General features: G+C 41.1%; 1 protein-coding gene and 1 pseudogene across 5 annotated transcripts in view; one reads left to right on the forward strand and one right to left on the reverse strand.

Moving 5' to 3' along the window:
- LOC143026970 (uncharacterized) overlaps positions 1 to 16349 on the forward strand; it is a 79853-nt gene that overhangs the window by 7017 nt on the left and 56487 nt on the right. The window lies entirely within an intron of this gene.
- LOC143026995 (uncharacterized) lies at positions 8206 to 14446 on the reverse strand (annotated as a pseudogene).

The following is a 16349-nucleotide window of genomic DNA, read 5'->3' on the forward strand; positions in this document are numbered from 1 at the left end:
AGCTATATAATTTTTTGCTACAGAATTGTGTTTATGGAGATATTTGGCAACTCCTCCCACCACCATACTCCACAAAAGCAGTGGACAGGGCACCAGTACTCTTGAAAAGGTCAAAGTAAGGTGACGTTGCTCCTGGCACTCTCACCATACGCAACAATTTTGATTCATCACCCTGTATTGTTGCTGTGATCATGAAAAAATTAACAAGAAACAAGAGAGTGAAGCGGCAGAATATAGAGAGGGCCCATGAGTGCCTGAAATTGAAACAAGAAGGAAAAAGAAAGAGGAGAAAAGCATCAAAGCTGCATCCAGCACTACAAGCATTTACTAGCCACACCCACCTTACAGCTCCACCCATGCCACACCATTCACCCTCACCTCACACCTCATCAGCAAAGAAGAGGAAATCGGAGATTTGTTATACATCGCAACCATCAAACAAATGGTCGCAAAAATTTAAATCCCCTGTCCTGTAAAGTTTGTTTTTGTTCTTTCTGTTGTAATATCTTTGGTTGTTCTTTATGGATTTTTGTCATTTTTGTTTCATTTGAAAGAAAACATCATGCTCTTTATTTTCTATAGTAGAAAATATAAAAACTGAATTTTTAGAAAAAAAAAAATGAAACCTGAATTTTGCAGCATTTTTTAATTATTCAGAGAAACTAATATAAAATCAGAGGTATTAATTTGAAAAAATGTCTTCAATAAGATTTGTTCCCCAGACTCTATGCTTTCATTTCATACCAAGCTGAATGATGTGGAAGGATTTTCCATCAAGTAATTAGAGCTTCACTAGTGCTCACTATATCTTCATTAAATATTCACTATGCTTTATATATACATGGGAGGAACACAATACCCTGAGGAATTACACACTAATGTAAGGGATATTTATACCTATATTCATTAAACACATGCTTGAAAAAAGAAATTCACGTACTCTATAAAGCGGCGCAACATTCCCTTAAAACATTAGACAAACGATAATTTAACTCCAAATCATGTAGTCTCTGAATTGATCTGTTAATTACACCTTTTCTAGTTTTAACATCTACACTGTAAATTAAACCATCCCTTCCAGGATATACCTTTACAATCACTCCAATAGGCCACTGCAATCCAGGCATATTGTCATCCTTGATTAGTGCAATGCTACCAACTCCTAATTTACATTTTGGTTAAATCTCTTTACAACAGAAGGGAGATTTGCTATATAATTTTTCCTCCAAATATTCCAGAAGTGTTCTAATATTTGAGTCAAATCTTTTTTGACTATTCAGAAGTTACAGTATGTAGTTTGATATCAACAGGGGGCTTAGATGTTATAGTTCTACCAATAATAAAATGGGAAGGAGTTAGATAATGGTCTAAATCTGGTTCATCACTTACAAAGGTCAGGGGTTGAGAGTTTATAAGTTTATACAGAATTTAACTTCTATAAGAATAGTCTCTAATTCTGCCATACTTACATATTTTACTCCCAAAGTCTTTCTTAGCGCTAACTTAACTGACCCAACAAGTCTCTCAAACCATCCTCCCCACCATGGAGACCTTGGCACATTAAATCTCCACTTAGGTGTCAAGTGTCCAAGTAACCTTTGTACTACTATGGAGGCTGCAACAAAGGTTTTTGCATTATAGTAAATTACACTTTGAATACATCTATGAGCTACAAATCTCCTTAAAGCTAGCATACAATCAGCCAGTGACATAGACTGTGAGTTCAAGATGGACTGCCCTAACTACAGCACAAGCGAAAAGTAACAAAATTTCTTTCTTGGAAAATCAGCACTAAGTAATACATACATATACCAAGGCTTTTTCCCCCTTACAAGGGAGGTAGCCAAAAAGGAAAAGGCATAAAATCATTCCCACCCATTCCATCCCTGAATACACTCCACACCCCTCCACCCTCCCTCTTATCTTAGCACCTCCTGAATGACGGGTCATCCCTGCACCTTGTCCACTGCCCTGGGTCAGAAGCAGTGTCGCAAGACACAGCACATCCACAGCAAGGCCGCTTCATTAAATCGGCGACCCCCTCTCTCCGTCCCCCCATGCATAAAAGGAGAAGACGGGGAGAAATCCCTTCAGGCTGCGTCAAATTTTGCTCACACATACTACCTCACCCCCCATCCCCCCGCCCATTCCACCTCATGCATCACAACATCATCCATATACAACCATTCTCCATTCACCCCTGTCTTCTGTCCTCTCCTGTCCTTCCTCAACAGACATTCCCCTCTTCCCCAAAGCCCCCTTCACCCCATCCATCCACCTCATCCTAGGACGTCCCCTCATGTTCACTCCCTCCACATCTGCCTTCCATACCTCTTTTACTAGTCTTTCTTCACTCATTCTTTCCATGTGTCCAAACCATCCTAATACTCTTTCATCAACCCTATCTCACAACTCCCTTTCCACCCCTGTTCTTCTCCTCACCTCATTTCTCACTCTAGCCTAGTAACCCCCATCATACTTCTCAGACACCTCATCTCAAACACATTCAAACTCCTCTCTTCCTCTCTTATGTTCCATGTTTCTGCCCCATACAGTGCTGTTGGCACAATCACACCTTCATACAGTCTCCTCTTAGCATCCATTCCCAAATGTCTATTCCTCATTACACTCTTCAACCCACCAAGGCATTTACTCGCTTCTCTCAATCTACATTCTACCTCCACCTTCACTCCACGTTTTCCTGCCACATTTGCACCCAAGTATCTAAAACTATCCACTTCCTCCAGTCGCTCTCCCTTAACCCATTTCAGCTCCAATTATTTTTTTTGTAGTAATTTCATATCTTATCATATTTTTGGTGTTGGTTCTACCTAATTGATTAGGAAAACGTCTCGGTTTACTTTTCTCTACAATATTATTGCTAGAATACGATGTGCCATATATGTACCACTGAGCATATCCAAGTACATATTTTTATGTTGAAAGAAAAAACGACCGTATCCGAAATGCACTTATTTATTTGTAAATTGACAAGTTATATTACAGTTTTAGGATATTACAAATCTAAAATTAACAATGAAATATAACCTCTATGAATTTCTTTATTAGATGTCTTAAGAGTGGACGAACTTTGGCATATTTGTCAGTTGTATCCAATGAAGAATTATCGGAAAAATGAATGAACTGCATAATTTTTTTCAAATCTTCTTCTTCTCATAGCTTGATAGACAGCTTCATTTCTTGTCACAGATGAATTTCTCCAAAACATCCTCCGAGAAGATACAGGAACGATGCCAGATACTATCAAAATTCCAAGGAACACTTTCATTTCATCTTTGCTTACCAAGAAATCTGGTTCACCTTTGAAAGTTGCATAGACAATTGTCTGATCCACATATCATCATCAAAAAATAGTTCAAAAAGTTCAACTGGAGTAAAATCTCTATATTTTGCATAATTTGCCTCAGGAAATATGCAGTCACCAGGTGTGAGTGAAGTGCCAAGACTCCATTTGGGAGTCTTATAGCTATTGATAGGCGAAGAATTATGAGCCTCACCATTATCTTCAGTAGTACGACGTTCGTCGTGGAAAATAGCTTCATCATTACCACTCAGTTGAGCTTCACAATCATCTTCAGTTGTACGTCGTCCGTCATGGAAAACAGCTTCAGCATTACCAGTCAGTTGTCTGCCGGACAAATTATCTATCAATCCACTATCGTCTTCATCAGCAGAGTCTTCATCAGTCAATAGGCCGGGATCATTAGGCTCAATATAAACTTCTGCATGGCTCTCATCTTCTTCTAATACAGCTAATATGTCATGCATAGTCAGGGATCTGAAATATGAAACATAAAATGGACTTAGAACATGCTAGAAATTCGATATTCATAAAATATGTGTACACAGAAAAAATGTATCTGCATTAGCTCAGCGAACCATATATGGCACAGCAAATATAAAATGATATGCAGAAAAAAGAATGGATTAGACAAATATGAAAGTTAACTAGAGAGGTCAGTTTATTACTTGTTCAACATGTGCAGTTGTCAAAAGAACCTAGTTATCAAAGAAATGTGCAAAATATACTTACTTTTTTCTGGAAGCCATTGTTTTTGGCAGAGAACAGCAACACTTCTTTTCAACGTGACAGCAGAGCACAGACTGGCAGGTTTAAGGGGCTGTACTCATATGAACATGTAGCAGGTTTGGTGTGCATTCCCAGTACACTTGTTCAGGCTTGTCTCAACCCAGAGCGATGTATGATGCAATATTACATCATGCTTTTAATGTGCCGTATATGTACCACTGAGCTGAAATGGGTTAATGCTCACTTCCAGTCTACTGCCACTTTCACCCCTTGTACATCTCATCACCTTACTTATACCCACATTTATCTTTAGCTTTCTTCTATCACATACTCTCCCAAACTCTGTCACCAACTTCCTCAGTCCCTCCTCCGATCCTGCCACAAGCGCAGTGTCGTCCGCAAACAACAGCTGGCTCACCTCCCATTTTTCTCCATTTTCTTTAACCATCTCCAATCCCTGACCCACTACCCTTGCATTTACCTCTCGCACTACCCCATCCATGTATAAGTTGAACAGCCAGGGTGACATAACGCATCCTTGACGAAGTCCCACCTTTACCTCGAACCACTCACTCTCTCCATTTCTAATCCTGACACAAGCTCTACTACTCTCATAAAAACTCTTGACAGCTCCTAGAAGCTTTCCTCCTATCCCATATATCTGCATAACCTCCCACAGTGCCTTTCTGTCTACCCTATTGTAAGCCTTTTCCAGATCCATGAAAGCCAAAAAACATCCTTCCCCTATCCTATAGCTTTCTCACATATTTGTCTTACCACAAAGATCTGATCTACACAACCTCTACCCGTCCTAAATCCACATTGTTCCTCACCAATTACTCCCTCTGTTCCTCTCCTAATCCTCTCAATCAAGATCCTCCCATAAGCCTTCCCAACTACACTTAACAAGCTAATCCCTCTGAAACTACTACATTCACACTTGTCTCCTTTTCCCTTGTAAAGTGGAACTATACAGGCACTCCTCCAGTCCTCCGGCACTCTACCCTCTCTCCAGCAAACATTAAATAACCTCACCAGCTAGTCCACCATCACTGTACCTCCTTTTTTTAGACATTCTGCATGGCATCCATCCAGACCAGGTGCCTTACCTGCTTTCATCATCTTAACAACTGCCTTCACTTTATCCTTCCTTATTTCTCCTCCATTTTTCTCACTCATCACTCATTTTCTTAGCATTTCCCACTGCAACTATCTTTCCCTCCCTATCTTCCTTCACATTTAGCAACTCCCTAAAATATTCTGCCCATCTTCCTCTTACTGCCTTCTCTTCCATTATCATCTCTCCATCTACACCTTTTACCTTTTCTTCTCTACTTGATTCGCCTCCTCTTCCTCTCTTAATTTCTTTCCAAAACATCTTTTTATTACTTTCAAGATTTTCTGTCATAATCTTACCCCACTTCACATCTGCTCTCCTCTTTGCCTCATTTACCTTTGCTTTACTTCTCTTTTCTTTTCTTTGTACCTCTCATATGACTCCCTTGTCCTCTTTTGTAACCAATCTGTGAAAGCTCGCTTCTTCTCTACTACAACCTTCTTTGTTTCCTTATCCCACCATTCACTACCCTTCCTTCTATTTCCTCCTGTCCCTCTTGTTCCACACACCATCCTTGCACACTTTGTGACTCCCTCCTTGAACCATCCCCATTCCTCCTCCACACCTAGCTCTACTCTATCCTTCACTCCCTCCCACTCCTCCTTGAGCTTCTTGTACTCCTTTTCCTTTTCATTTAAAGAGTTCACTCTAAGCACCTCCCTACCTTTTGTCCCTTTCCTCCTCTACTCTCAACTTACCTTCCACCAGAAAATGATCTGATATTCCCCCACCCTCTCCCCGTAGCACATGTACATCCTTAACTCTTCCTATCATAGTCCTATTTACCACTACATAATCCATAAACGCTCTATCTACCACCCTTCCATCCACCACCCTCTCCCATGTGTACTTATGCTTGCCTTTCTTCTGAAACACTGTATTTGCTATCATCAACTCTCTAGACACATTTCCACCATCAACTCTCCACTACAATTCTTTCTTGGAACTCCACATTTCCCAACCACTCCATCAATTGGACCATTTCCTACCCTAGCATTAAGGTCTCCCAGTACTATTACATTGACATTTCTCCCTAAATCCTCTATGCACTCATTTCAATCTATCCAAAAGGCGTACCATTCTTCTACACTCTTCTCACTGCCAGGCCAATATGCACTTACAAAGACCCACATCTCCTTTCCCAGTTTCACCTTCATCCACATTATCCTTGAGGAAACCTCCTTCCACTCCACTACCTGTTTACCTATCTCTTCACTTACTAGAATAGCCACCCCTTCCCTCCCTCGCCCTCTCTTCACTCCTGATAACCTCCCACTTACACTCACCCTTCCCTTTCAACTTAGTTTCACTCAAAGCCAACACATCCATCTTTCGTCTCACAAACATACTACCTATCTCTTCCCTTTTACTCTCATCTGTACCACATCCACGCACATTAAAAGACCCAAACCTTAGGGTGCTGGTCGGAAAACTCCTTTACTTCTTCGTTTAGGAATGTCCCCTGTGGGGGCTACAAGGAGAAGGATGCCTAGTCCCACTCCCCGTCCCTTTCTTCTCGCCTCTTATGATCCAAGTGGAAATACTTGGTGGCAGTATTCTTTTCCCCCACCACAATGGGCCAGCAAAATCTATCCCTGTAACAGAAAAAGGGGGTGCTGGAGTAATTCTCAGATCTGGCAAGGGTGCAGCTGGTTGACTGCATGGACGGCTGTCATGCCTACAACAACTTAAACACACTTTTACTACAATTTTGGTCGTTCTTCTTAAACCAAATATATAAAATTCAGTTTTCAGTGATGAAATATACTATTAACACCAGCATGCTTTAAGAACATATGTTGAAACTGTACTAAGAGCTTAGAAAATTGTCTTTTAGGAAGAATTATGGGTGTTTAGAATCATAAAGTAGAAAATTGAAGTCTACCTTTTATCCTTACAACACCATTCTTATCAATAAATGGGCCTAGATTTCTTAATTTAGAATTCTTACAGACTGACCTTTGATTAGACAAAGCCTGAATTTCAGTGGAAAATGCTTCTTTGAATAACTAATATCTAAATCTTCAGCAGTGAAATCATTATTTCTTATGATTTAGCTTTATAATTGTGGTTAAACCTTAAAACATATCCAACAATTCTCAACAGCTTATTAATATTATTGTACCTTTCTACATCAAACATGGAAGTAGCAGAGTGAACAGTTAGACATACCAAGTCATCTTTAAGTTCATGGTCCATAGTCACATTATGGTCTGTATGAATATCACTATCTTGATTAATAAATGTGGGACCTGCAAATGTACTAGGACCATGAAACCAGAAGTCATTGCCTACAAATTCTTTTGCTAACAAACCTCGAGTCATTAAACCTGCAGGATTATCTACTCCCCAACAGTGTTGCCAAGGACTAGGAGGGGTCAACTGTTGAATCTCTAACTCCGTTGTTAACATATACATTTCTTATCAATGAATTACTCTTTATCCACCCTAAAACAATAATGGGATCTGTCCAACATGCAATTTTAGGTTTGTTCTCAAGTCATCTTTAAGTTCATGGTCCATAGTCACATTATGGTCTGTATGAATATCACTATCTTGATTAATAAATGTGGGACCTGCAAATGTACTAGGACCATGAAACCAGAAGTCATTGCCTACAAATTCTTTTGCTAACAAACCTCGAGTCATTAAACCTGCAGGATTATCTACTCCCCAACAGTGTTGCCAAGGACTAGGAGGGGTCAACTGTTGAATCTCTAACTCCGTTGTTAACATATACATTTCTTATCAATGAATTACTCTTTATCCACCCTAAAACAATAATGGGATCTGTCCAACATGCAATTTTAGGTTTGTTCTCAAAATCTAAAGCACTTACAAGTTTTACAAGTGTAGCCAAGATAAGTGCCAAGATAAGAAGGAGGGTGGAGGGGAGTGGAATATGTTGGGAATGGAATGGGTGGGAGTGGTTTCTATGCCTTTTTCTTTTGGCTAAACCCCCCCCCCCCCATGTAAGGAGGGAAAAGCCTTTGGTATATGTATGTATGTACAAGTGTAGCACAAAGTAATGTACCCTTAAGTTCCAATTTAGGAAGGGTGAGTTTCTGAATTGAAACTACTCTAGTTTTAGCTATGACCAATGACGACAATTATTATTGATACAAATTCTAATGTACATACAAGCCCCAAAATCCTTTTCAGAGTCATCTCCAAATCCGTGAATCTCGACATGTTTAATACCTTTCCAGGGTACATAACATCTGTATTCAGTGAATTTAAGTCTTGTCTACTTTCTAGCCAATTCTTAAATTTGACTTCCAAGTCAACTGGTAAACTTTCATTCCAAGATAAAACTAATTTCCAAACATCCTGAAATAAAATATTGGCATACATAATAAAGGGACTGTCCACGAGGATAAAAAAAATCTTAGCAATCAAACTTGGTAGTTCTTTTAGTATACGAAACTTCAACAGTAGAATCAAAATTGAAACCAGAATAAGAAAATACATCAGTATCATTAGACCACTTAAGACCTAATACAGTATTAACTTCATCGTCCCTTACAATTTGCATTTTTTCTCTAAACTTAGAATTTATTACAACACTATTAGAAGAAAGTTTCTCAAAAGACATTAGCATCAGCCATAATATCGTATTCTGTGCTATACTTGCTAGCTACTTCTACAGTATCGGCTCCACTGAACCAATTATCAACATACATGTCTCTTTTCAGATCTTGAACAACTTCACAATCAGGTTATTTACTTAAATGATGCTTAATAGTGGCATTCAGAATAAATTGACTTGAGGTGTTACCAAAACTAATTCTATTGAATCTCATGTTTCATTCCATCTTTACCAGGCATAAAAATATATGGGCATTTTTAGCCAGACTGTTTACACTGATTTGCATAAATGCTTTAACTATATCATTGCTAACCACATACAGCCAACACCTAAATCTGACCAATATCTCAACCAAATCTGAATTAAGAGATGGCCCTGTAACCATACAATCATTTAGAGAGATTCCATTGGGTCCCTTAGCAGATGCATCAAATACTGGATGTGCCTTAGTAGTACTACTACTGAATTCTACTACAGGTCTGTAGGGCAAATAGTAAATGGGTTTAGGTTGCAACATCTCTAAGGGAACCTCCTCAATAATTCCCGTAGACTACTCATCAAAAACCTTATTATATTCAGCCTTAATGTCTTCATCTTTATCTAATCTAAGTAAAAGCCAATTTAGTCTCTTTAGGGCTTGATTTTTATTACTCATTAATGTATCTTTAACATTGTTATTCTTCCAAGGCAATTGAACTTCATACCTGCCATTCACAAATTCTATTTTATCCCTGAACTCCTTAACTACATTATCTTTGATATCCTCCTAATACTCTTTACTAGAAATGCCAATTGTTTCTAAATCCCAAAAGTTTGACACATCAGAATCAGATACCTCAGATATACATAAGAGCTGGGAGGATGAAGACAAAAGCTGAATTAGAAGACATACTTGAAACATTAGAATTATCATAACATTTACCAATATTTCCAGACAAAATCCACTCAAACACAGATTTCATGACAACAGTAGTTTCTTCTTGTATGGAAACCTTGGGAGTTAGGAGGCTCCAATAGTAATCCAGACCAATGAAAATATCTATTTTAAAAGGAGAATGATCAAACTCTCCTGTTAAATCTAAATGACAAAAGCATCTAAAACATGGGCTGGAACTACTGGTTTTACTAGTGGGTTACATATTTTGGGAATGCTTGCAGCATAAATAGGAATAGGTTCCTCCTTTATCATTCAACACCTGTAATTTGTATATCCTTGTTAGAGGTATAGGTTTGGCCACCAAAACTACTATAAGGGACTTCAGTTCTAGTAATCCAGTCTAGTTTACATTTCTCTACACAGTTATAAGTGACATATGTGCAATCACAACCACTGTCAAAGATTAATTTGGCCTGGAAAATATCTCCTTTCTTATTCAAGATCTTCACCTTTGCAGTTTGTAATAGTTTTACTACCATAATGGCCTGACAACATAGTAACTGTAGAGGAACCATTTGAATTATCATGTACTATATTTTCTTGAGTTGCTACATTTAACATCACACAACACATTATTATATTATGATTACCATGACTTTGGTCACATTTAACCTTACATTTTTTAGAAAATGTCCCAGATTTAAACATCCGAAACAAAAAGTTCTTTTATTTATTTTATTTTTTTTTCCAAATTTCTGTTGACCATCTAATGCTAAAAACATGTGACACTTTTCAGACTTATGACTAGTCTTATTACAAAAGACACAACTAACACTGTTGGAATGGGATGTAAATCAGAGGCTGTAAATAGACCTGACTTTCCCTTGCTATTACTCTGTCATTCTCCACATTCCTCGCAATAGGCTTAGAAACAGAACCACTGGTATAGTTCTCGTACATTTCATTTCTATTGAGAATTTCTATATCCTTTTTCAGCCACTTTGATAACCACTCAAGGTCACTTTCATGGCCAACACAGTCTCCTGACCAAGTTAGTCTTGAATCAGTTGGGAGCCTGGAAACAATTGTGGGAGTCAAGAGAACTTCATACTGCTTGCCTGCTACCTTCAGAGCTTCCAGGCTCCTGTATGTTTTACTACCTCATCTCGGAGTATCCACAACTGAGTAGTGTAGTTCCTACTTTGTTCTACTGGTACCTACAGAGAAAGAAGAGCCTGGACATGTGCATGAATGATACGCTCAGTCTTTCCAAAACATTCCTTTAGAAGTTCAACAACTGTCTTGTAGCTGGCACTGGTGTGTGGCACTCCTTGCACCACATTTTGAGCAGGACCTTCTAATAGTGACAATAAATATGTCAACTTGCTAATTACTGGCAAATCTGTGTCATCTATGTGATGAAAACTGGTCCCAGAAACTCTGCCACTGGGTAATTTCACCATTAAATTTTGGTCATTCTAACTTGGGAAGTTTTGCATGAACTAAAGATGTGTTGATACTTGCAAATTCGATGGAATCCTTATCTGGTACTGACATTTCCTGTAGTTGGTCAGCACAATCTTGTTGTCCTAGCCCTGTCTCACTGCATCTGCCTGATCAAGGTAATCTAATAGGTTAGGATTGAGTTCTAATTCTATCTGACCTTGAATTTCTTCTGGCTTTGACAACTTTTTATCAGACCCCTCTAATGCTTCTACTAGCTCATTAGAGGTAGCAGGTAAAATGTCTATTTTAGTAGCCCTAGTCAACCACCCTTCTGCAGCTTTGTTAGCCTTCTGAAATTGCTCCATCTTATCTATTTCAGTGGATGACACTTGCTAAAATGTTACTAGAAATGTCTTACCAGATACTAATTCCTAGGTCTGGGCACCATGTGCTTTGCTTGTGAGCAGTTCTTTTTAAAAAAAAAAAACTAACTTCTTTCTCAGGGGGCTGGCAATTAAACTCATCTTGCATTCCTTTTTGAATTTGTCTATATTTTCAGTAACAACAATAGTCTTATAAAAGTACAACAGACAGGTATTTAACAAATTGAATTTTCCTTGAGTATGACCAATTGTGAATAAAGTTCTTATAGTATTTTAACCTATTAATAGTACACTAAGGATCAAATAATAAATGTAATAAATGTGCAACATTACAACTGCAGTAGTTTTGGAATGTCATCTAAATTAAATGCTTCTAAATTAATGAAGCTGTGGTATAGTGTTCTAAGGGGCCCTGGCGTTCGACACGAGCAGGGCACCATAGGGTTACAAGAACTCTTTGGGCACAAGGCCCTCATTGATAAATATATAGGATGTGGCATCGTTTTCCTTCTGCACAGGGAATACGATGTCGCCCCCATACCAGTCTTTACCCATCTGTCTTACTGGGAGCATGTAGCTCTCCTATCGTGGCTCACTCCATGTATGCTTAATGTCACAATAAAGATTTCAAACATCCCCCTGAATTTCTGTTGCACACATAACATGGTGCAGTGAGTAGGACAGTGCTTGCAATTGCTTGCAACAGTGAAGCATGGGATAATACCTGAATCGTGAACGGAGTACCTGCTGGACTGTGAGTGCAGTACAGATGACAGTGAGTATGCACGGGATTGTGCAAAATCGTGTGATGGTGACAGTGGCGCACCTTTGTGCACATAGTAGGGCAAACAAAGAGGCCTTCATCCCACTACTTCGTCCTACCCGCCACGAACGTCACTCTGCACAGGGCCCAGGCTACTTATGCAGGCCACCCGAACAAGGAGGCCTTTGTCCCACTTTGCCCGTTCACTGTGAGAGCCACCCACATGGAGCCCAACTGACTTGCACAGGCCACGCCCACCCAGCTCAGGAACCTGTATCACCACCTCTGCTCCCTCATGGCAATTATATCACCTCAGGAGGTGGCGACACCACTGCTGCCCACAGGAGGCATTGATGGGGACTGTGTAGGACACCCAGTAGGACCTGCACGCATGTGCCATGTTGCCATGCAAAGGGTTCTCCACCAGATGCACACACCCCCACCCCCTCTCCTGGGAAGGCTGGCACCTGCCATCCTAATGCCTTCCAGGCCATCGCCCTCCACCACCTGTCAGCGCCCACGATGCACTGCCCTATGCAGGTGTTTAAATCACGGGGATAGGCCCTCAGCACCAGGGCGTGTCAGACATATCAAGAGCTCTACAGCCGCCCCTCACAGCACAGATGACGCAGCCGACATATACCTGACCCCACCCCACCCTCAACAAACGCTTCCAGACCACCTCAACATTGGAGAGAGGGACTGCAACACTGCCATATGGATTCACAGGGAGGTCCAAACACCCCTCCTCTCCTTCGGCTTGGCCAGTCCCACTTGACTACCCAGAGCCTGTCCTGGTGATGACATCCGCGAACAGGTGCGCTGAGCTAACATTGCCCGTTGACAGCTCACCGGCTGCCACTTGCGACTACCTCCTACGGGACTTTTGTGATGTTCTGATCTCCAAGGATGACCCCCAGCACTGTCCCACTAGGAAAGACAATGGTTCTCCCCCCCCCCATGTGAAAACCCACCTGTAAGCTGACGCAATGCTCCTTGCTACCCCCACACCCAGGCCAATACTGTTAGCATTTTAGGTTCAAGTGAAGGAAGACTTGACTCAATGGTGCAACAAGGTATCGTCACACCTATCGTAAGGCAAGCTCTGTAGCCACCGCCCATGCTGGCACCCTTCAAGCAGTGGGCTGTCGTCTTAGTGTGCAGGACCCCTTCGATTCTGCCCCTGACACAGTGTGCACGCAGGGCTGAAATACCAGGCACTTTGCGAGCACTGTCACTGCCACCCGTACTGGTGCCCTTCAAGCACCGGGCCACCCTCTCCACTCGGTGGAGGACCAGCCGTCCTCATGTGCGCCCCTTAGATTCCACCCCTGACGCAGTTACATGCAGGATTGAAATACTGGGCACTTCTGCCTCGTCCAGTGTGGCTCATGGTTTCCGACAGATGCCAAAACCTGACACACCAATACCACTGGAGGCACTTGTTGCCACCTGGGCCACATCCAAATGCAAGCCATGCCCGTTTGGATGGCCCCACTTTTCGTGGATGACAGACCGTCATCCGCTCATCCCCCTTCTCACATAGAGAGCACCGTCACCGGCAATACCAGTGCTTTGCGGTGACAACCCTTCACCAGCCGCCACTGACCTGCGTGACCTCTGGGCTCCCGTCCGACCGCCGTGCCCTACCCAACTACATCCCTTCATATTGGAAGCTCCGATATGCCCTTTCCGCCAACAAGGATTGGCGCTGTCCAACCAGTCTTGCCGCCCCACCATCTACGGGAGCAACCACCGGCCTCCAGAGATGCCGCCCTTCACGTCCCATCCTTCGATGGAGGACCTGCCATCCTCATGTGCGGATCCCCCCCCACTTCCACCTCCACCATGGAGGGTGGGGAGCTGTGGTATAGTGTTCTAAGGGGCCCTGGCATTCGACACGAGCAGGGCACCATAGGGTTACAAGGACTCTTTGGGCACAAGGCCCTCATTGATTGGATATGTAGGATGTGGCATCGTTTTCCTTCTGTGTAGGGAATATGATGTCGCCCCCACATCACTCATTACCCATCTGTCTTACTGGGAGCATGTAGCTCACCTATCGTGGTTCACTCCATGTATGCTTAACATCACAATAAAGATTCCAAACATCCCCCCGCGTTTCTGTTGCACACATAATGGAAACCTGCAATGACTTCAGAGCCCAAGTAAAGGGCTTAATTAAAATAAACTTATGCAACCGTGTCATACAATCTTTAACAACCACTATGGATTATGAAATTTAAACTTTCAAACAATTATGACAATAAACCATGAAACATAAACAATGCATAATATATATATATATATGTATATAAGTGTATATATATATATAAATGTATATATATATATATATATATATAAATGTATATATATATATATATATACATATATATATATATATATATATATATATAAATGTATATGTATATATATATATGCAAGGTAACCACTTGAGAAAATAAACATGTGGAGCAGAGCACTTTCATATATTATGTCTTCAGTGTAAATTACAAATAAAGAGGGCACAGCAAACATAATATAGTATGACGAGCATAAGGAACTACACTAGGAAAGGTAGTGGACAAATTGTCCGTCCGTGGGTCACATGTCCAGCATTCTTACATATACCAAAGGCTTTTTCCCCCTACACGGGGGGTAGCCAAAAAGAAAAAGGTATAGAAACCGCTCCCACCCATTCCATTTCCTATATATTCCACTCCCCTCCACCCTCCTCCCTCCCTCTTATCTTGGCACTTCCTGGATGACGGGTCATCCCTGCATCCTGTCCACTGCCCTGGGTCAGAAGCAGTGTCACAAGACACAGCACATTCACAACAAGGCCGCTTCATAAATTGGGCGACCCCCCCTCTCCGTCCCCCCATGCAGCAAAGGAGAACCCCCCATCCCCCACCCACTCCCCCTCATGCATCACAGCATCATCTATACACAACCCCTCTCCATTCGCCCCTATCTTCTGTCCTCTCCCATCCTTCCTCAACAGACATTCCACTCTTTTGTAATGCCCCTTCCACCCCATCCATCCATCTCATCCTAGGATGCCCCCTCATATGAGGAGCCGCGTGCTGTAGGGGCTCAAGCGCCAGTTCCCGCAATTTCAGGTTTTTGCATGTTCTGGGTGCTCCATCTCATCTAGATCATGGGGCAATAGACTGGGATAGGATTCTCTACCTTATTCCCACTGTATCGAGGGGTTAGAGTTGCATACTGAAGGGAGAGTGAGGTAGACGTGCATGAGGGGCCGGACTACATCCTCGATTACTAATCCCCCCCCCTTATTCAAGTTACGTGGGCACAACATCTTCCCTGGAATGGTGAGTGTGAATTTCATGTGTTTATTGCGATTTGTCTCTGGTAAAAAAAAAGTAAAAAAACAAACAAACGTAATTTAAAAAAATAATTAAAAATAATTACAATGGATAATGAAATTCATACTATATTACATATTTTATACATGTATTTACCTTCCATTTTGAATGTTTATTTACATGCCACACATATTGGGAATATTGGGAATCGTACATAGGTGTGCATAAATTTGCATATTTCAATAATAATATGCAACAAAAAAATAATGAAAAACACATAGCAAAAAAGATCTGTTCGAAAGCTTTCAAATGATATATTACAGTTTGATTTTTACGCGTAAATAATGTCCGTAATATGTACCCATACTTTAATGCTTAATTACTCGGAATTCCTAATTTGGCGCTTGAGCCCCTACAGCATGCGGCTCCTCATATTCACTCCTTCCACCTCCGCCTTCCACACTTCTTTTACTAATCTTTCTTCACTCATTCTTTCCATGTGTCCAAACCATCCTAATACTCTTTCATCAACCCTATCTCCCAGTTCCCTTTCCACCCCTGTTCTCCTCACCTCCTCATTTCTCACTCTATCCAGCCTAGTAACCCCTATCATACTTCTCAGACATTTCATCTCAAATACATTCAAACTCCTCTCTTCCTGTCTTATGTTCCATGTTTCTGCCCCGTACAATGCTGTTGGCACAATCACTCTTTCATATAACCTCCTCTTAGCATCCATTCCCAGATGTCTATTTCTCATTACACTTTTCAATCTACCAAGGCATTTACTCACT

Source organism: Oratosquilla oratoria, chromosome 1, assembly GCF_046742065.1.
Source record: "Oratosquilla oratoria isolate Oo_2021 chromosome 1, ASM4674206v1, whole genome shotgun sequence".
NCBI lineage: Eukaryota > Metazoa > Arthropoda > Malacostraca > Stomatopoda > Squillidae > Oratosquilla > Oratosquilla oratoria.